This window comes from Engystomops pustulosus, chromosome 11 (assembly GCF_040894005.1).
Source record: "Engystomops pustulosus chromosome 11, aEngPut4.maternal, whole genome shotgun sequence".
NCBI classification, from domain to species: domain Eukaryota; kingdom Metazoa; phylum Chordata; class Amphibia; order Anura; family Leptodactylidae; genus Engystomops; species Engystomops pustulosus.
Genome location: NC_092421.1, coordinates 16,252,759 through 16,273,717, shown reverse-complemented (window position 1 = coordinate 16,273,717; position 20,959 = coordinate 16,252,759). Strand labels below are relative to the sequence as shown.

At 45.1% G+C, this 20,959-nt stretch overlaps 1 long non-coding RNA gene across 1 annotated transcript in view; it reads right to left on the bottom strand.

Moving 5' to 3' along the window:
- The window catches only part of LOC140105419 (uncharacterized), a 146,356-nt gene that overhangs the window by 103,858 nt on the left and 21,539 nt on the right, over positions 1-20,959 (bottom strand). The window contains exon 2 of the long non-coding RNA XR_011850576.1: positions 3,469-3,530. This is a non-coding gene — a long non-coding RNA (uncharacterized lncRNA). The remainder of the gene's footprint in view (positions 1-3,468; positions 3,531-20,959) is intronic.

Genomic DNA, 20,959 nt, shown 5'->3' with positions numbered 1-20,959 from the left:
AAGTTACTAAGCTGATTGATTGGCTGCTTCAGTGGTCAATCAAGCAGCTTGGCCCTTTTTTTCAAACACTGACCGAGATCTCAAACAGCAGTGCTTATTCGCTGGGATTGTGGGTCCTGAAAAGCCAAATTTGGTACGGACCGAAACTGTGCAGTTAGGATCTGCTCAACAATAATCCTGACACTTTACATACTTGTGTATGGAGCTATAAAAAGTGGCATTTATGTTGGATGAGCTTTCATGATCACTAATGCAATTTGAATAAAAGGTGATCAAAAGGCTGCAAATTCTTCCACAGAGTGACAGAATGGTGAAAAATGTCTATGGGACATTTTTTTCGGTTGCATCATTCACCATTATTTTAATAATTTAATTATATTGTAGAGTTAGAATTCCATAATGATGGATGATTAATGTGTTCAGGATTATTTTTGTGAATATTTTATTTTTGTTGCAGAAAAAGGGGAATAACTATATTATTTTTCAACAATTTTGAGTGTTTGAACCTTAGGGAGTCTGATCATTCACACAGTACACTGCAAAACTACTGTCTATTCTGGCAGGGCATTATAGAGGTTGTGACAAGTCCAACTTGGAATAGTCTGAGAGGTTCCTGCGTGTCATGGAGCTGATTGCTATGACTTATTAAGGGGACAGTAATTATCCTTAAAATGGTCAGGTCCATGAGTTTCACCATTCAGCTACTGAGACAAGTCCAGTCATAGCATAAATTCCGTATTCACCCATATGCAGGTGTCTGTTAGACAAGTCTTTTGGCTCTGATTATCAGTATACACTACTGTCCTTTTGCTATGTTTCTGATCCTTTGCTTGCACCTTTCACTATTCTTCTGCCTTATGATTTCATTACTTGCTGCCATCTCGGTTTTTACTGAAATTGCTTGACCTTGCTATCTGTGTGTCTCCATTTCTCTGTCTAACTGTTCTGTGCATGAACCCAGGATAGGGACCATCACCAATATGTTGCCTGTGATTTAGTGTAGGCTTACAAATAGGCAGGGATTGAGGTTGGGGGAAGTTTAAGGCTTGCATTTCATTCCTGTTTTTGACACATAGCCTTCCCTCCTTTGTCCAACCAAGCTGCTTGAATCATATTACTACAGCGTATAACCTAAGGTCAGGTTAGCTATGAGCTTTGCTCACCATGGCTACTCTCTTGATAGAATGTGAAAGCTATGTAGAAGAGATAACTGTATGTAATAGGCATTACTCCATGTTTTGTGTTTAAGGGCTTATATTGATTATGATAAGTTTTATGTTATGTGTGCATTCAAATGTTTGTGTGATATATATGTAATATGCGTCTAATAAGGAGGAAGGATATTAGGTCATTTACCAATATACATCTACTAAAAGTTCTACCGTAGGTGTGTCGACCGTAACGGCAATTAAAATTGTACATGATAAGTTGGTGAGGAAAAAATTGTCGGCCTGATGGGTGTCGCGTTTGGTCACGGTGGACAACAAATGGATAATGTTGTTAATTTTAAAGCAGTGTTTGGAGCAACTTAAGTGAGATCTGAAGGAGTTTTTGCGTTGAGTTGTCACCGTTGATAAGCAACAATCAAAATAATGATTTCTCCTAGGGAATCTGCTCCAAAGGAGGCGAGGACAGTTCCATCGGCCGGAAAGGTCATGGCAAAGTTTTTTTGGAATGCAAACGGTGTCATCCTCATGGATTTTTTAGACAAAAGAAAAATGATCACTGGACAATAATACAGTGAGTTATTGGACCCCTTCAACAAAAAATTGAAGGAGACGCGGACGCTTTTGACGAAAAAGAAGGTATACCAGCACATTCAGCCAAAGTTGTCACCGCCAAACTGCATTTATTGTATGAATTGATGCCCCATCCCCTGTATTCACCCGATCTGGCTCCCTGCAACTTTTTCTTGTTCCCTAACATGAAGAAATGGCTTGCGGGAAATTTTTTTTTACCTCAAACAAGGAAGTCATCACTGAGACAGAGGCGTATTTTGGAGAGTTCAACAAATCCTATTTTTTGGAGGGGTTAAAAAAAATGGCTGGAACTTTGGGAGAAGTGTATCTTTTGTGTGTTGAAAAATAAACCTTTTTTTTTTTAAATGGTGACTTCATTTCTAACATGGGTACTTATTGAACCACCCTCATAGATCCTGTGCAGAATAAATCTAGACAACAGTTACGACTGCCAATTTTATGACCAAAATGGCAGGTAAAAAGGCATAGCCAGGGCAATGCTTTAGTCCCTCTGTGATATTGATTATGGTTTCACACAACTTTTGTAGTTATTCTGTACTTGTGCCTAGCTTTTGGATCTTTTCTCCCATGTATATGAGAGTTCAGGATTGAGGTTTCATTAAAATAAATATCAAGTGTTCTGACATTTAGGGACACATAGGGCAACACACTGCTGTTTTTGGAAAGATTCAGTCACTTTCTAAGTCTTGATAAATGTTACAAACTTTGCATTTGCTCTGGAACTTTTAAAAGTGCTTTTCTATGCGCACAAAATACTGGAATGCAAAATATACTTTTGACTTTTTTATTTTTTAATCCATTTTTAAGCTGTTCACTTAGAGGGAATATGTTTTTGACAAAATGGCTGAAGCTACCTTGCTTGCAATTATGGTTTTGAAAGTAGAAAAAGAGCTACTTGACAACTGAGATGTCTCAATTTACATAGATCTTGTAAACTTTTATGGAGTGATCACTTTTTATAGGGTACGGAGATGAACATTCTTCTAGAGATGGATGCCTCGCTTCAAATCTAATTTTTAATAATATATATCAAGTCAGTGCTGTTACTGAGCTAAAGCTCACTATATCCATCTGAAAGTGGAAACATTATGCATCAATCACATCAACATGAAATAAATATTTCTGGTGGAAATTTAGATTTATTGTACATTCTATGCATTTTACAGTGTTCTGAGCTTTAAATAACTGGAAACAAAAGTTATAAAGACTGTGTACTTGTTTTTCCTGTAATCGTTAGTTTCTTGTATTATTTGCAGAAGAAAAAACAAGAAAATGGTCTATAATTCCTACATAGTCTATATATTTTTGCATATGTAATAATCATTGTGATGAATCCCCACTCTTGAATTCCATCACAGGCTACAATTATACTAAGGGGCCGCCCAATTTACAACACAAATCCCATCAGTCTATCCAATGGCATATTTGCTCCAAATCTACCCCTTGCACTCTCAGCACCCTCACTCTCACCACCCACAATTTATTTATACTAAGAAGACTGTAGGCACCTCATTCACATAGACAACGCACACAAAAACATGTAATAATTAAATATGATATTCTACAAGAAATATGGTAAGGTAAAACTCTTCAGAAAGAGACTTACTAAGTTGTAAAATTTAATATACCAAAAAGTACAGTGCAAACATAAAATATACACTTGTCAGGTTAAAAAAGGGTTCTCAAACCATGGCGCACATTTACTTACCCGGTTTGTTCTTAAGTTGAATTTCTAAGTAATACGGAAAACCGATGTTCCATTTGTAAGCCCTGTGACATCAAAATTATTTTTATCAAGACATTTCAAAAATTATGAAAATGTAAAGCAAACATATGGGAAATATTATACAGCAACTAATTTAGGCGGTGAAACTATCTGGCTAAAAACTAGACAATTTTGAATTTTGAAAATCGCAAATATTTGGACAAATTTATTAGTTTTCATTTATTTAATAAATAAATGCAAAACTTATTGGCCAAAATTTACCACTAAAATGAAGAAATCTCTCCATGGCCACACAAGTGCACGGCTCGTTATATCACACAGCTGTGGTTACTCTCTGTTATCCTATCCGAGCCGTGCACCTGTGTGACCATGGACAGATTTCGATCCACTGGAAGTAAACATAGAAGTTTTCAATAGCAAGTAAGCAAGCAAAGCTCTCAAAAACAGTGAGGAATTGATACAGAAACTATATTGGAAAACTGTATAACTTTTCCTTACACAAACCATATCAATTATTTGCTGAAAGTGGACAACCCCTATAAGTTACAAAATGGCTACAACTGGAAGGTTAAGCTTTAGTCAGCTATTATAATGATTATTTCTTGTCTTCCTAAATAGCCACAATGCACCCTAGTATAATAATAACAATAATATATAAAAACGTATTTGGAGATATGAACAATAGCTAAACGTTTAACTGGATATAAGTGTTTATTGTTTATGATCACTATGCACCTATGAGAAAGAAGGGCAAAGTTACATTGGGGTTGATACACAAAGTGTCCCAGGTTCAAGATAAAGTATTCCTTTTTGGCAAGCTAGTTTGCACTGCTTTATCCTTCTACAGCTTTTGTACGATAAATAATATACTGCAGATAAAAGGAACAGGTGATATAAAACTCATGGAACAACTACCACTTTTAACTTTTGCAGTAAATTATATATATTATCACAGCTAAAACAAGATATAGAAGCAGCATAATTTTAGCCATTGTATGACAAAGACCACTTTTATTGTGAAATGCTGCCCAGAAGTAATCATAACTGCATGAAGATAAGAGTTAGCGTCCTTTATTCTACTCTTACTGTACCAACATGATAGAAGCTTCCAGTACATCATAGTCTGAAGCCGCATAATGTAATAAAAGGAACTGTTTTTCACCGGCTATTATTTTAGTTTTTAATCTTATGGACTATTTGATTGAGGTGAGTGTTAAGTATTTTAGAAGTTCACACGCAAACCTATTTCTTATTTGTTGGGTTATTTGTTGAGTTATGATAAAGCAGTTTCCAAAATCATCTGAGACCCCCAAGATCATGAGAACAGGGGTTTGTTCTCCCTAATTGATGTAGCCAAAAATGTGATGCTGCATTATTTATCTCCAGTGCTGTACTTCCTCATTACTATTTCATTACTAAATAGAGCAATTGAAATTATGATTTACCAACTGCTTCATCAATCAGGAAAAAGGAACCCCTGTTTGATGATGAGTTTTAAATGCCCATTAGTCAGAATGTTATACATATAACTAAAGATGGGTGAATTTTTCAAATATTTGATTTGCCAAGTTCGCCGAATTTTCCGACAAAGTTCGATTTGACCCGAATCAAATCATGGTAAAAAACATGTATTTCCTGGCTGCAGAGAGCCTGTAGGGTGATGTAGAACGTTGTGCCATGCTTAAATATACATAGGGACCGTGGTTTGGTCTTCAAACAATGCTGTCTTTTAGTATGACACGCACAAGACAGCCGCCGCTCTTAGAATCGCTTCACTCTTCACTTCCATGTGCAGTTACAGAGGCCAACTTCACCAAATAAGCAAAGCAGGAACACAGCCTGACAAGGTAACGTCTGTGCCAGCTCAAAAGGACCGAGCTGAGGGCCAAGATCCCACTATAACAGTGATGGCAAACCTTTTAGACACTGAGTGCCCAAGCTACAACCAAAATCCACGTATTTTTTGCAAAGTGCCAATGCAACAATTTAAGCAGTAACTTATTACTCCCTGATCTTTCACAGGTTTAAGTTGTAATGGCACCTGAAGACACCAATGCACTAGAAAGAATGAGAGGAATTTTGGCTTATCATTGTAGCTTCCTTTTAGGGTCCTGGGCTGCCTGGGACTGCAAGAAGCCTTGAGTCCTGTCTGCTGAGCTCTGCACTTGGGTGATGGTAAGGGTGCCCATAGACAGGGCTCCGAGTGCCACCTCTGGCACCCGTGCCATAGGTTCGCCACCACTGCACTATAACATCAAAGAGTGCACTCTTTTTACACTGACATCAGATGATTCCATAGATTACGACGGAACCTGTTCTGTTAAATGCGGATACATGTAGAAACCCCCCAAAAGAGTGGAGAGGGTGTCAGCAGTAATTCTGCATTGACGTCACTGATCATTTTGCCCTTCATTTCATCCATCAGTGTCTGCTTTCAATCGGTCAATAATCCATCATCAGTATTGCTAAAGCCAAAAACAAACAGGAGTGGATCCAAAACAGAGATAACCAGTAAATGGGATACTTGCATGTCCTGTGTGTTCTGTATACACTCCTGCTTTTGGCTATCAATCCTGAAGTTTAAGTTTTAGTATTTAGAATGTTAAAATTTTTTCATAATTTGCACATCACAACATATCTATGGGTCTTGTGTTTTTCGCAGGATTCCATGACTTTCCTTTCTAAGTGTTATGATTTCACTGCTGAGAATGTACCTATAAATTGTTAAATTCTGTTAAAAGTTAAATATACCCTTCAAGTAATTTTTTATGTACCTTTTATTTCCTATGTTCTAGTAACCTTTCATGTTCACAACACAGAATAACTTGAACTTCATAAAAAATCTTTCTGTTGAGATGCAAAACAGCCCTCTGATAGATACTCTAGATTTTGTGAACATTTGGAATTTAGTACCTTTAATAAAATTCTGCAAAAAAAGTTAACACTCAAGGACAAACACGAAATAATATTATATAAAATAGGTCACAAACAATTGCACACTAGGAGATACAGAAAAAAATGACTATATATTGCTGCAATTCTTTTAGAAAATCTGGTGGTCAGAGACATCTAAGAGGCAGTCTTAAGAAACCATAATGTCTCTTGTCACATAAGCAACTGTTTGCTCTATACTAAAGAAAATCATTTGATCTATAAGTGGGACACTGACAACAAGCTTTTCTTAAAGCGTAACTGTAACGTAACGAACAAAAATAGTGTTGGCACAGTTGGAGAGAGCCTTTGATAAAATTTCCAACAATACCTGTATCAATACCGTCATCATTCTTCCTAGCTTGAGATATATCTGGTATATATAAAATTGGATTCAGATTCAGCTAATTCTGATGTGGGTGGGCACTTCCTGGTTGTGACATCAGCTCACAGCTGAAGCCAGAAGAGGAGCGTGTTTGCAATTGGCGGATCTGAAGCGTGTGATGAGTCACATGCCTGTGACATCACTAGAGGTCCTTTGCATCGAACTAAGGGTGTTCATCTACCTTGGAGGCCACATAACTCTGGTGCCTAGGTAATTAATATACAGGATTCTACCATCCACTAGTACTTTTACCTTACTACTGTTTTCACTGGCACTTTAGACTGACCTTATCTACCTATGAAATGCCTTGTTATTGTCCATGCCTCCTTGTTGTTTTTAGACCTCCTTTCCAGCACTAACTAGCTTCCTCCCAATGTGCAAATGTCTGTTCTGTGTATTTTATCCCGTGCATGAATTTTTTATACACTCAATAAAGTTTTTCTCATGCTTAACAGCAATAAGTTTCTGTGCAAATCTGGTTTTCTTTGAGTAGGTTTTGTACATTTCAGTACCAGTAACAGGTTTTCTTTAGAGATGAGCGAACACTAAAATGCTCGGGTACTCGTTATTCGAGACGAACTTTTCCCAGTGCTCGTCTCGAATAACGAACCCCATTGAAGTCAATGGGAGACTCGAGCATTTTTCAAGGGGACCAAGGCTCTGCACAGGGAAGCTTGGCCAAACACCTGGGAACCTCAGAAAAGGATGGAAACACCACGGAAATGGACAGGAAACAGCAGGGGCAGCATGCATGGATGCCTCTGAGGCTGCATAATCGCACCATTATGCCAAAATTATGGGCAACAGCATGGCCATGACAGAGTGACAGAATGAAGCTAGATAGCATCTAAAACATGCAATAATTGACCCTGACACTATAGGGGACGGCATGCAGAGGCAGCGGCAGCAGGCTAGAGAGTGGCATGGCGACATACCCTAAATGGACTCAGGCTTCAAACCAATGGGTGGCAGAGAGGAACCAAAGGAGGTGAGCAAGAAGCGCTCAAATAATATCGGTACATGATAAAAGTTTGCCAGTATATTTTGTGGATTACACAGCAGGGTGGCGACAAAGTTAACAACTTTGATGTGGAATCCATGAAAACAACCCAAATTTGTGCCTGACACACCTCGTTTGATAAAGGGACGATGTATGGAGGCAGCTATATGGACGACTTTTGGAGGTAGCAATGGAGACAACGTGTGGAGGCTGCTATGGAGACAATTTAATTTGGATAGTGCCTGTATGTGGCAGTCCCAAAAATTTTTCAAACCAGAGGAGCAGGTAGGTGGCCCTCCAGAAAAATGGAATAGATTGAGTGCCTGTATGTGGCAGTCCCAAAAAGTTTTCAAACCAGAGGAGCAGGTAGGTGGCCCTCCAGTAATATGGAATAGATTGAGTGCCTGTATGTGGCAGTCCCAAAAAATTTTCAAACCAGAGGAGCAGGTAGGTGGCCCTCCAGTAAAATGGAATAGATTGAGTGCCTGTATGTGGCACTCCCAAAAATTGTTTAAAACAGAGGACCGGGTAGGTGGCCCTCCAGAAAAATGGAATACATTGAGTGCCTGTATGTGGCACTCCCAAAAATTGTTTAAAACAGAGGACCGGGTAGGTGGCCCTCCAGAAAAATTAAATGCATAAAGTACTATAGCAAGAGCCAGTGGGCCCTGTCAAAAAATAGCCAGTTTCCTCTGCTTTACTGTACAAAGAGGAGGAGAAGGAGGAAAATGAGGAGGAGGAGGAGTGGATCAATTATTCAGGTTGAGCTTCCTTCACCTGGTGGAGATTGGAAATTCTGAGAAATCCAGCCTTTATTCATCTTAATAAGCGTCAGCCTGTCAGCGCTGTCAGTCGACAGGCGTGTACGCTTATCGGTGATGATGCCACCAGCTGCACTGAAAACCCGCTCGGACAAGACGCTAGCGGCAGGGCAGGCAAGAACCTCCAAGGCGTACAGCGCCAGTTCGTGCCACATGTCCAGCTTTGAAACCCAGTAGTTGTAGGGAGCTGTGTGATCATTTAGGACGATGGTATGGTCAGCTACGTACTCCCTCACCATCTTTCTGTAAAGATCAGCCCTACTCTGCCGAGACTGGGGACAGGTGACAGTGTCTTGCTGGGGTGACATAAAGCTGGCAAAAGCCTTGTAAAGCGTACCCTTGCCAGTGCTGGACAAGCTGCCTGCTCGCCTACTCTCCCTCGCTACTTGTCCCGCAGAACTACGCACTCTGCCGCTAGCGCTGTCAGAAGGGAAATACTGTTTCAGCTTGTGCACCAGGGCCTGCTGGTATTCATGCATTCTCACACTCCTTTCCTCTGCAGGGATGAGAGTGGAAAGATTTTGCTTGTACCGTGGGTCCAGGAGAGTGAACACCCAGTAATCGGTGCTGGAATAAATTCTTTGAACGCGAGGGACACGGGATAGGCAGCCTAGCATGAAATCTGCCATATGCGCCAGAGTACCAACGCGTAAGAATTCACTCCCCTCACTGGCCTGACTGTCCATTTCCTCCTCCTCCAACTCCTCTTCTTCTGCCCATACACGCTGAACAGTGAAGGACTCAACAATGGTCCCCTCTTGTGTCTCGCCAACATTCTCCTCCTCCTCATCCTCCTCCACCTCCACCTCCTCCGATATGCGCTGAGAAACAGACCTGAGGGTGCTTTGGCTATCAACAAGAGAATCTTCTTCCCCCGTCTCTTGTGACGAGCGCAAAGCTTCCGACTTCATGCTGATCAGAGAGTTTTTCAACAGGCCAAGCAGCGGGATGGTGAGGCTGATGATGGCGGCATCGCCACTGACCATCTGTGTTGACTCCTCAAAGTTACTCAGCACCTGACAGATATCAGACATCCACGTCCACTCCTCATTGTAGACTTGAGGAAGCTGACTGACCTGACTACCACTTCTGGTGGAAGTTGACATCTGGCAGTCTACAATCGCTCTGCGCTGCTGGTAAACTCTGGATAACATGGTCAGTGTTGAATTCCACCTCGTGGGCACGTCGCACAACAGTCGGTGAGCGGGCAGTTGGAGGCGGCGCTGCGCTGCCCTGAGAGTGGCAGCATCTGGGCTGGACTTCCTGAAATGCGCACAGATGCGGCGCACCTTCGTGAGCAAATCAGACAGATTGGGGTATGTCTTGAGGAAACGCTGAACTATCAGATTTAACACATGGGCCAGGCATGGCACATGTGTCAGTCTGCCGAGTTGCAGAGCCGCCACCAGGTTACGGCCGTTGTCACACACAACCATGCCTGGCTTCAGGTTCAGCGGTGCCAGCCACAGATCAGTCTGCGCCGTGATGCCCTGTAATAGCTCTTGGGCGGTGTGCCTTTTGTCGCCTAGGCTCAGCAGTTTGAGCACCGCCTGCTGTCGCTTAGCGACGGCACTGCTGCTGTGCCTAGAGCTACCGACTGATGGCGCCGTGCCCACGGATGGTAGTTCGGAGGAGGAGGTGGAGGAGGGGTGGGAGGAGGAGGAGGCATAGTAGGCCTGAAACACCTGGACCGAGGTAGGCCCCGCAATCCTCGGCGTCGGCAGTATATGACCAGCCCCAGGGTCAGACTCGGTCCCAGCCTCCACCAAGTTAACCCAATGTGCCGTCAGCGATATATAGTGGCCCTGCCCGGCAGCACTCGTCCACGTGTCCGTGGTCAGGTGGACCTTGTCAGAAACGGCGTTGGTCAGGGCACGGGTGATGTTGTCTGACACATGCTGGTGCAGGGCTGGGACGGCACATCGGGAAAAGTAGTGGCGGCTGGGGACCGAATACCGAGGGGCGGCTGCCGCCATGAGGTTGCGAAAGGCCTCGGTCTCTACTAGCCTATAGGGCAGCATCTCCAGGCTAAGCAATCTGGAGATGTGCACATTAAGGGCTTGGGCGTGCGGGTGGGTTGCACTATATTTGCGTTTCCGCTCCAGCGTCTGGGGTATGGAGAGCTGAACGCTGGTGGATGCTGTGGAGGATCGTGGAGGCGACGATGGGGTTTTTGTGGCAGGGTCCTGGGCAGGGGGCTGACTAGCAGCTGACACAGGGGAAGGAGCAGTGGTGTGCACGGCCGGAGGTGAACGGGCTTGTTGCCACTGAGTGGGGTGTTTAGCATTCATATGCCTGCGCATACTGGTGGTAGTTAAGCTAGTAGTGGTGGAACCCCTGCTGAGCCTGGTTTGGCAAATGTTGCACACCACAGTCCGTCGGTCATCCGGTGTTTCCTTAAAGAACCTCCAGACTTCTGAAGATCTAGCCCTCGCCGCAAGAGCCCTCGCCACGGGAGCTTCACTAGTTGACACATTTGGCGCTGATGCACCAGCTCTGGCCCTGCCTCTCCGTCTGGCCCCACCACTGCCTCTTCCAACCTGTTCTGGTCGAGGACTCTCCTCCGTCTCAGAAGCACTGTGTTCACCCGGCCTCTCAACCCAGCTTGGGTCTGTCACCTCATCATCCTCCGATCCCTCAGTCTGCTCCCCCCTCGGACTTCCTGCCCTGACAACAACTTCCCCACTGTCTGACAACCGTGTCTCCTCATCGTCGGACACCTCTTTACACACTTCCACTACGTCAAGAAGGTCATCATCACCCACAGACTGCGACTGGTGGAAAACCTGGGCATCGGAAAATTGCTCAGCAGCAACCGGACAAGTGGTTTGTGACTGTGGGAAGGGTCCAGAAAACAGTTCCTCAGAGTATGCCGGTTCAAATGCCAAATTTTCCTGGGAGGGGGCAGACTGGGGGGGAGGAGGCTGAGGTGCAGGAGCTGGAGGAGTGGCGATTTCGGTGACATGGGTGGACTGCGTGGAAGGCTGACTGGTGGACAAATTGCTCGAAGCATTGTCAGCAATCCACGACATCACCTGTTCGCACTGTTCTGGCCTCAAGAGTGCTCTACCACGAGTCCCAGTAACTTCAGACATGAACCTAGGGAGTGTAGCTCTGCGGCGTTCCCCTGCTCCCTCATAAGCAGGTGGTGTCTCACCCCGCCCAGGACCACGGCCTCTGACCCCTGCAGTAGTTGGACGCCCACGTCCCCGCCCTCGTCCTCTACCCCTAGCCCTCGGGTTAAACATTTTTAAAATGAGAGTTATAACTTTTTTTTTTTTTTTACTTTTTTTTGTTTTTTTTTGTGTTTTTTTGTGTTTTTTTGTTTTTTTTGTTTTTTTTGTTTTTTTTTTGTGTTTTTGAGTTTTTAAAACCAAACGATGCTATCCTATTGCTATGGCTATTTTCTAGCCAAGTATGAAAGCACACTACTATGCCAGATGAGATGACACTGAGTTATTAAACAAAATAAACGTAAAATAAAAAAGGACAAATGGCAGACTGTGCCTAATTGAAATCCAACCCCTACTAAATTTTCCCACTTCGGTCTTTGCTATGGATATGTGCGTCACTAAGCGCAAAACACAGCGGTCGCAAGTCTCACTACAAATTGCTCAGAATTGGCTAGTACATGCACTGCAGCAAGTACAGCCACCAGCAGATCAACCAGAAATCAAAATATATAGAACGCTACTGTAGGCGTAAGTAAGCTGTTTGGATTCTCCTATGGCTATTTTCTAGCCAAGTATCAAAGCACACTACTATGCCAGATGAGATGACACTGAGTTAGTGCCTAATTGAAATCCAACCCCTACTAAATTTTCCCACTTCGGTCTTTGCTATGGATATGTGCGTCACTAAGCGCAAAACACAGCGGTCGCAAGTCTCACTACAAATTGCTCAGAATTGGCTAGTACATGCACTGCAGCAAGTACAGCCACCAGCAGATCAACCAGAAATCAAATATATAGAACGCTACTGTAGGCGTAAGTAAGCTGTTTGTATTCTCCTATGGCTATTTTCTAGCCAAGTATCAAAGCACACTACTATGCCAGATGAGATGACACTGAGTTAGTGCCTAATTGAAATCCAACCCCTACTAAATTTTCCCACTTCGGTCTTTGCTATGGATATGTGCGTCACTAAGCGCAAAACACAGCGGTCGCAAGTCTCACTACAAATTGCTCAGAATTGGCTAGTACATGCACTGCAGCAAGTACAGCCACCAGCAGATCAACCAGAAATCAAATATATAGAACGCTACTGTAGGCGTAAGTAAGCTGTTTGTATTCTCCTATGGCTATTTTCTAGCCAAGTATCAAAGCACACTACTATGCCAGATGAGATGACACTGAGTTAGTGCCTAATTGAAATCCAACCCCTACAATATGTGTGCCACTAAGAGCTAAACACAACGGTAGCAAGTCCCCCTGCTAATTCCTCACAAAATGGTACTAGATGCAAATAAAAAAAAAAAAAGTAGAACGTTATTGTAGCCCTAAGAAGGGCTGTTGGGTTCTTGGAGAATCACTCCTGCCTAACAGTAAGCTAATAGAACACCCTAACGCTTTCCCTGACCAGCAGCAGCTCTCTCCCTAGCGGCATCCAGACACAGAATGATCCGAGCAGCGCGGGCAGCGGCTAGTCTATCCCAGGGTCACCTGATCTGGCCAGCCAACCACTGCTATCGACGTGTAAGGGTACCACGTCATGCTGGGTGGAGTGCAGAGTCTCCTGGCTTGTGATTGGCTCTATTTCTGGCCGCCAAAAAGCAAAACGGCGGGAGCTGCCATTTTCTCGAGCGGGCGAAGTATTCGTCCGAGCAACGAGCAGTTTCGAGTACGCTAATGCTCGACCGAGCATCAAGCTCGGACGAGCATGTTCGCTCATCTCTAGTTTTCTTGTAAATTTTAACCGAGAGGATTTTGGGGTACCATTTTACCTCTGCTTCAATTGTTTTTGGAGATTGTTATTACTTTCAAATGATGCAGGCCATCTTGTTGGCTGTTCTGAAGCATGTGATGAAGCACATGCTTGTGACATCACTACAGGTCTTACAGTGCTACAGTCCCACAGTATGGCAAATGGAGATTAGCCTAGGGGCAAGGTAAAACCTCTGCTAGCAGTCAAATACCTGCAGAAAGCTAATTATAGTTAATTATAGAATTGCTTATTTTTGTTAGTGCAGAGTTAGGTAAATGTTTTTATACTTTACAGTTGAACTTTAACCTTTTAACGTTGAAGCCACTTTTCCCCTTCCTGACACGGCCCACCTTTTGAAATCTGCCCTGTGTCACTATGAGTGGTTATAACTTCGGAATGCTTTAACATATCCAAGTGATTTAAATTTTTTTTTCTTGTGACACTTTGTAGTTCATGTCAGTTGAAAACGTTTAGTTAGTTTGGTGGTATGTTTTGCGTTTATTTCTGAAAAAAATGGATATTTGGTGAAAATTTGGAAAAATTCTCGATTTTCGAAATTCAAAATGTTCTACTTTTTCCATACATAAATACATACATAACAGCAACAAAAACTTGATAACTAACAGTAATAGAATGTCTGGTTTATATTCACATGCTTTTTTTTGGTTTCTCTCATTTTTGGAAGATGTTATGGGGCTTTAAACTTTAGGTGCGATTTTTCAAATTTTCATAAAAAACACAAAATAGCGCTATTGAGGGACCAGCTCAGATTTTAAGTCACTTTAAGAGGCTTAAATAAAAGTGAAACCCCATAAATTACTCCTTTATAGAAACTAAAGCCAATAGTATGTATAAAACAACTTTCATGAAGTTTTTTTTAACCCTTTAATTGTTTTACAGGGGATAAAACAAAATTGTGTGCAATATTGAAATTTTCTTTTTTTTGGCTAAATGAATGTGTTTTTCAAAAATGTACAAATTTTCAGTGGATAAAATACCAAAATGTTCCACAAAGTTTGATACTAGAGATGAGCGAACATGCTCGTCCGAGCTTGATGCTCGGTCGAGCATTAGGGTACTCGAAACTGCTCGTTGCTCGGACGAATACTTCGCCCGCTCGAGAAAATGGCAGCTCCCGCCGTTTTGCTTTTTGGCGGCCAGAAACAGAGCCAATCACAAGCCAGGAGGCTCTGCACTCCACCCAGCATGACGTGGTACCCTTACACGTCGATAGCAGTGGTTGGCTGGCCAGATCAGGTGACCCTGGGATAGACTAGCCGCTGCCCGCGCTGCTCGGATCATTCTGTGTCTGGATGCCGCTAGGGAGAGAGCTGCTGCTGGTCAGGGAAAGCGTTAGGGTGTTCTATTAGCTTACTGTTAGGCAGGAGTGATTCTCCAAGAACCCAACAGCCCTTCTTAGGGCTACAATAACGTTCTACTTTTTTTATTTTAATTTGCATCTAGTACCATTTTGTGAGGAATTAGCAGGGGGACTTGCTACCGTTGTGTTTAGCTCTTAGTGGCACACATATCCATAGCAAAGACCGAAGTGGGAAAATTCAGTAGGGGTTGGATTTCAATTAGGCACTAACTCAGTGTCATCTCATCTGGCATAGTAGTGTGCTTTGATACTTGGCTAGAAAATAGCCATAGGAGAATACAAAGAGCTTACTTACGCGTACAGTAGCGTTCTATATATTTGATTTCTGGTTGATCTGCTGGTGGCTGTACTTTCTGCAGTGCATGTACTAGCCAATTCTGAGCAATTTGTAGTGAGACTTGCGACCGCTGTGTTCTGCGCTTAGTGACGCACATATCCATAGCAAAGACCGAAGTGGGAAAATTTAGTAGGGGTTGGATTTCAATTAGGCACTAACTCAGTGTCATCTCATCTGGCATAGTAGTGTGCTTTGATACTTGGCTAGAAAATAGCCATAGGAGAATACAAAGAGCTTACTTACGCGTACAGTAGCGTTCTATATATTTGATTTCTGGTTGATCTGCTGGTGGCTGTACTTTCTGCAGTGCATGTACTAGCCAATTCTGAGCAATTTGTAGTGAGACTTGCGACCGCTGTGTTCTGCGCTTAGTGACGCACATATCCATAGCAAAGACCGAAGTGGGAAAATTTAGTAGGGGTTGGATTTCAATTAGGCACTAACTCAGTGTCATCTCATCTGGCATAGTAGTGTGCTTTGATACTTGGCTAGAAAATAGCCATAGGAGAATACAAAGAGCTTACTTACGCATACAGTAGCGTTCTATATATTTGATTTCTGGTTGATCTGCTGGTGGCTGTACTTTCTGCAGTGCATGTACTAGCCAATTCTGAGCAATTTGTAGTGAGACTTGCGACCGCTGTGTTCTGCGCTTAGTGACGCACATATCCATAGCAAAGACCGAAGTGGGAAAATTTAGTAGGGGTTGGATTTCAATTAGGCACTAACTCAGTGTCATCTCATCTGGCATAGTAGTGTGCTTTGATACTTGGCTAGAAAATAGCCATAGCAATAGGATAGCATTGTTTGGTTTTAAAAACTCAAAAAAAAACAAAAAAAAGTTAAAAAAAAAATAAAGTTATAACTCTCATTTTAAAAATGTTTAACCCGAGGGCTAGGGGTAGAGGACGAGGGCGGGGACGTGGGCGTCCAACTACTGCAGGGGTCAGAGGCCGTGGTCCTGGGCGGGGTGAGACACCACCTGCTGATGAGGGAGCAGGGGAACGCCGCAGAGCTACACTCCCTAGGTTCATGTCTGAAGTTACTGGGACTCGTGGTAGAGCACTGTTGAGGCCAGAACAGTGCGAACAGGTGATGTCGTGGATTGCTGACAATGCTTCGAGCAATTTGTCCACCACCAGTCAGTCTTCCACGCAGTCCACCCATGTCACCGAAATCGCCACTCCTCCAGCTCCTGCACCTCAGCCTCCTCCCCCCCAGTCTGCCCCCTCCCAGGAAAATTTGCCATTTGAACCGGCATACTCTGAGGAACTGTTTTCTGGACCCTTCCCACAGTCACAAACCACTTGTCCGGTTGCTGCTGAGCAATTTTCCGATGCCCAGGTTTTCCACCAGTCACAGTCTGTGGGTGATGATGACCTTCTTGACGTAGTGGAAGCGTGTAAAGAGGTGTCCGACGATGAGGAGACACGGTTGTCAGACAGTGGGGAAGTTGTTGTCAGGGCAGGAAGTCCGAGGGGGGAGCAGACTGAGGGATCGGAGGATGATGAGGTGACAGACCCAAGCTGGGTTGAGAGGCCGGGTGAACACAGTGCTTCTGAGACGGAGGAGAGTCCTCGACCAGAACAGGTTGGAAGAGGCAGTGGTGGGGCCAGACGGAGAGGCAGGGCCAGAGCTGGTGCATCAGCGCCAAATGTGTCAACTAGTGAAGCTCCCGTGGCGAGGGCTCTTGCGGCGAGGGCTAGATCTTCAGAAGTCTGGAGGTTCTTTAAGGAAACACCGGATGACCGACGGACTGTGGTGTGCAACATTTGCCAAACCAGGCTCAGCAGGGGTTCCACCACTACTAGCTTAACTACCACCAGTATGCGCAGGCATATGAATGCTAAGCACCCCACTCAGTGGCAACAAGCCCGTTCACCTCCGGCCGTGCACACCACTGCTCCTTCCCCTGTGTCAGCTGCTAGTCAGCCCCCTGCCCAGGACCCTGCCACAAAAACCCCATCGTCGCCTCCACGATCCTCCACAGCATCCACCAGTGTTCAGCTCTCCATACCCCAGACGCTGGAGCGGAAACGCAAATATAGTGCAACCCACCCGCACGCCCAAGCCCTTAATGTGCACATCTCCAGATTGCTTAGCCTGGAGATGCTGCCCTATAGGCTAGTAGAGACCGAGGCCTTTCGCAACCTCATGGCGGCGGCCGCCCCTCGGTATTCGGTCCCCAGCCGCCACTACTTTTCCCGATGTGCCGTCCCAGCCCTGCACCAGCACGTGTCAGACAACATCATCCGTGCCCTGACCAACGCCGTTTCTGACAAGGTCCACCTGACCACGGACACGTGGACGAGTGCTGCCGGGCAGGGCCACTATATGTCGCTGACGGCACATTGGGTTAACTTGGTGGAGGCTGGGACCGAGTCTGACCCTGGGGCTGCTCATATACTGCCGACGCCGAGGATTGCGGGGCCTACCTCGGTCCAGGTGTTTCAGGCCTACTATGCCTCCTCCTCCTCCCACCCCTCCTCCACCTCCTCCTCCGAACTACCATCCGTGGGCACGGCGCCATCAGTCGGTAGCTCTAGGCACAGCAGCAGTGCCGTCGCTAAGCGACAGCAGGCGGTGCTCAAACTGCTGAGCCTAGGCGACAAAAGGCACACCGCCCAAGAGCTATTACAGGGCATCACGGCGCAGACTGATCTGTGGCTGGCACCGCTGAACCTCAAGCCGGGAATGGTTGTGTGTGACAACGGCCGTAATCTGGTGGCGGCTCTGCAACTCGGCAGACTGACACATGTGCCATGCCTGGCCCATGTGTTAAATCTGATAGTTCAGCGTTTCCTCAAGACATACCCCAATCTTTCTGATTTGCTCACGAAGGTGCGCCGCATCTGTGCGCATTTCAGGAAGTCCAGCCCAGATGCTGCCACTCTCAGGGCAGCGCAGCGCCGCCTCCAACTGCCCGCTCACCGACTGTTGTGCGACGTGCCCACGAGGTGGAATTCAACACTGACCATGTTATCCAGAGTTTACCAGCAGCGCAGAGCGATTGTAGACTGCCAGATGTCAACTTCCACCAGAACTGGTAGTCAGGTCAGTCAGCTTCCTCAAGTCTACAATGAGGAGTGGACGTGGATGTCTGATATCTGTCAGGTGCTGAGTAACTTTGAGGAGTCAACACAGATGGTCAGTGGCGATGCCGCCATCATCAGCCTCACCATCCCGCTGCTTGGCCTGTTGAAAAACTCTCTGGTCAGCATGAAGTCGGAAGCTTTGCGCTCGTCACAAGAGACAGGGGAAGAATATTCCCTTGTTGATAGCCAAAGCACCCTCAGGTCTGTTTCTCAGCGCATATCGGAGGAGGTGGAGGTGGAGGAGGATGAGGAGGAAGAGGAGGAGAATGTTGGCGAGACACAAGAGGGGAGCATTGCTCAGACCTTCACTGTTCAGCGTGTATGGGCAGAAGAAGAGGAGTTGGAGGAGGAGGAAATGGACAGTCAGGCCAGTGAGGGGAGTGAATTCTTACGCGTTGGTACTCTGGCGCATATGGCAGATTTCATGCTAGGCTGCCTATCCCGTGACCCTCGCGTTCAAAGAATTTATTCCAGCACCGATTACTGGGTGTTCACTCTCCTGGACCCACGGTACAAGCAAAATCTTCCCACTCTCATCCCTGCAGAGGAAAGGAGTGTGAGAATGCATGAATACCAGCAGGCCCTGGTGCACAAGCTGAAACAGTATTTCCCTTCTGACAGCGCTAGCGGCAGAGTGCGTAGTTCTGCGGGACAAGTAGCGAGGGAGAGTAGGCGAGCAGGCAGCTTGTCCAGCACTGGCAAGGGTACGCTTTACAAGGCTTTTGCCAGCTTTATGTCACCCCAGCAAGACACTGTCACCTGTCCCCAGTCTCGGCAGAGTAGGGCTGATCTTTACAGAAAGATGGTGAGGGAGTACGTAGCTGACCATACCATCGTCCTAAATGATCACACAGCTCCCTACAACTACTGGGTTTCAAAGCTGGACATGTGGCACGAACTGGCGCTGTACGCCTTGGAGGTTCTTGCCTGCCCTGCCGCTAGCGTCTTGTCCGAGCGGGTTTTCAGTGCAGCTGGTGGCATCATCACCGATAAGCATACACGCCTGTCGACTGACAGCGCTGACAGGCTGACGCTTATTAAAATGAATAAAGGCTGGATTTCTCAGAATTTCCAATCTCCACCAGGTGAAGGAAGCTCAACCTGAATAATTGATCCACTCCTCCTCCTCCTCCTCATTTTCCTCCTTCTCCTCCTCTTTGTACAGTAAAGCAGAGGAAAATGGCTATTTTTTGACAGGGCCCACTGGCTCTTGCTATAGTACTTCATGCATTTAATTTTTCTGGAGGGCCACCTACCCGGTCCTCTGTTTGAAACAATTTTTGTGAGTGCCACATACAGGCACTCAATCTATTCCATTTTTCTGGAGGGCCACCTACCCGGTCCTCTGTTTTAAAAATTTTTTGGGACTGCCACATACAGGCACTCAATCTATTCCATTTTACTGGAGGGCCACCTACCTGCTCCTCTGGTTTGAACAATTTTTGGGACTGCCACATACAGGCACTCAATCTATTCCATTTTACTGCAGGGCCACCTACCTGCTCCTCTGGTTTGAACAATTTTTGGGACTGCCACATACAGGCACTCAATCTATTCCATTTTACTGGAGGGCCACCTACCTGCTCCTCTGGTTTGAAAAATGTTTGGGACTGCCACATACAGGCACTCAATCTATTCCATTTTACTGGAGGGCCACCTACCTGCTCCTCTGGTTTGAAACATTTTTGGGACTGCCACATACAGGCACTCAATCTATTCCATTTTACTGGAGGGCCACCTACCTGCTCCTCTGGTTTGAACAATTTTTGGGACTGCCACATACAGGCACTCAATCTATTCCATTTTACTGGAGGGCCACCTACCTGCTCCTCTGGTTTGAACAATTTGTGGGACTGCCACATACAGGCACTCAATCTATTCCATTTTACTGGAGGGCCACCTACCTGCTCCTCTGGTTTGAAAAATGTTTGGGACTGCCACATACAGGCACTCAATCTATTCCATTTTACTGCAGGGCCACCTACCTGCTCCTCTGGTTTGAAACATTTTTGGGACTGCCACATACAGGCACTCAATCTATTCCATTTTACTGGAGGGCCACCTACCTGCTCCTCTGGTTTGAACAATTTTTGGGACTGCCACATACAGGCACTCAATCTATTCCATTTTACTGGAGGGCCACCTACCTGCTCCTCTGGTTTGAAAAATGTTTGGGACTGCCACATACAGGCACTCAATCTATTCCATTTTACTGGAGGGCCACCTACCTGCTCCTCTGGTTTGAAACATTTTTGGGACTGCCACATACAGGCACTCAATCTATTCCATTTTACTGGAGGGCCACCTACCTGCTCCTCTGGTTTGAACAATTTTTGGGACTGCCACATACAGGCACTCAATCTATTCCATTTTACTGGAGGGCCACCTACCTGCTCCTCTGGTTTGAACAATTTGTGGGACTGCCACATACAGGCACTCAATCTATTCCATTTTACTGGAGGGCCACCTACCTGCTCCTCTGGTTTGAAAAATGTTTGGGACTGCCACATACAGGCACTCAATCTATTCCATTTTACTGCAGGGCCACCTACCTGCTCCTCTGGTTTGAAACATTTTTGGGACTGCCACATACAGGCACT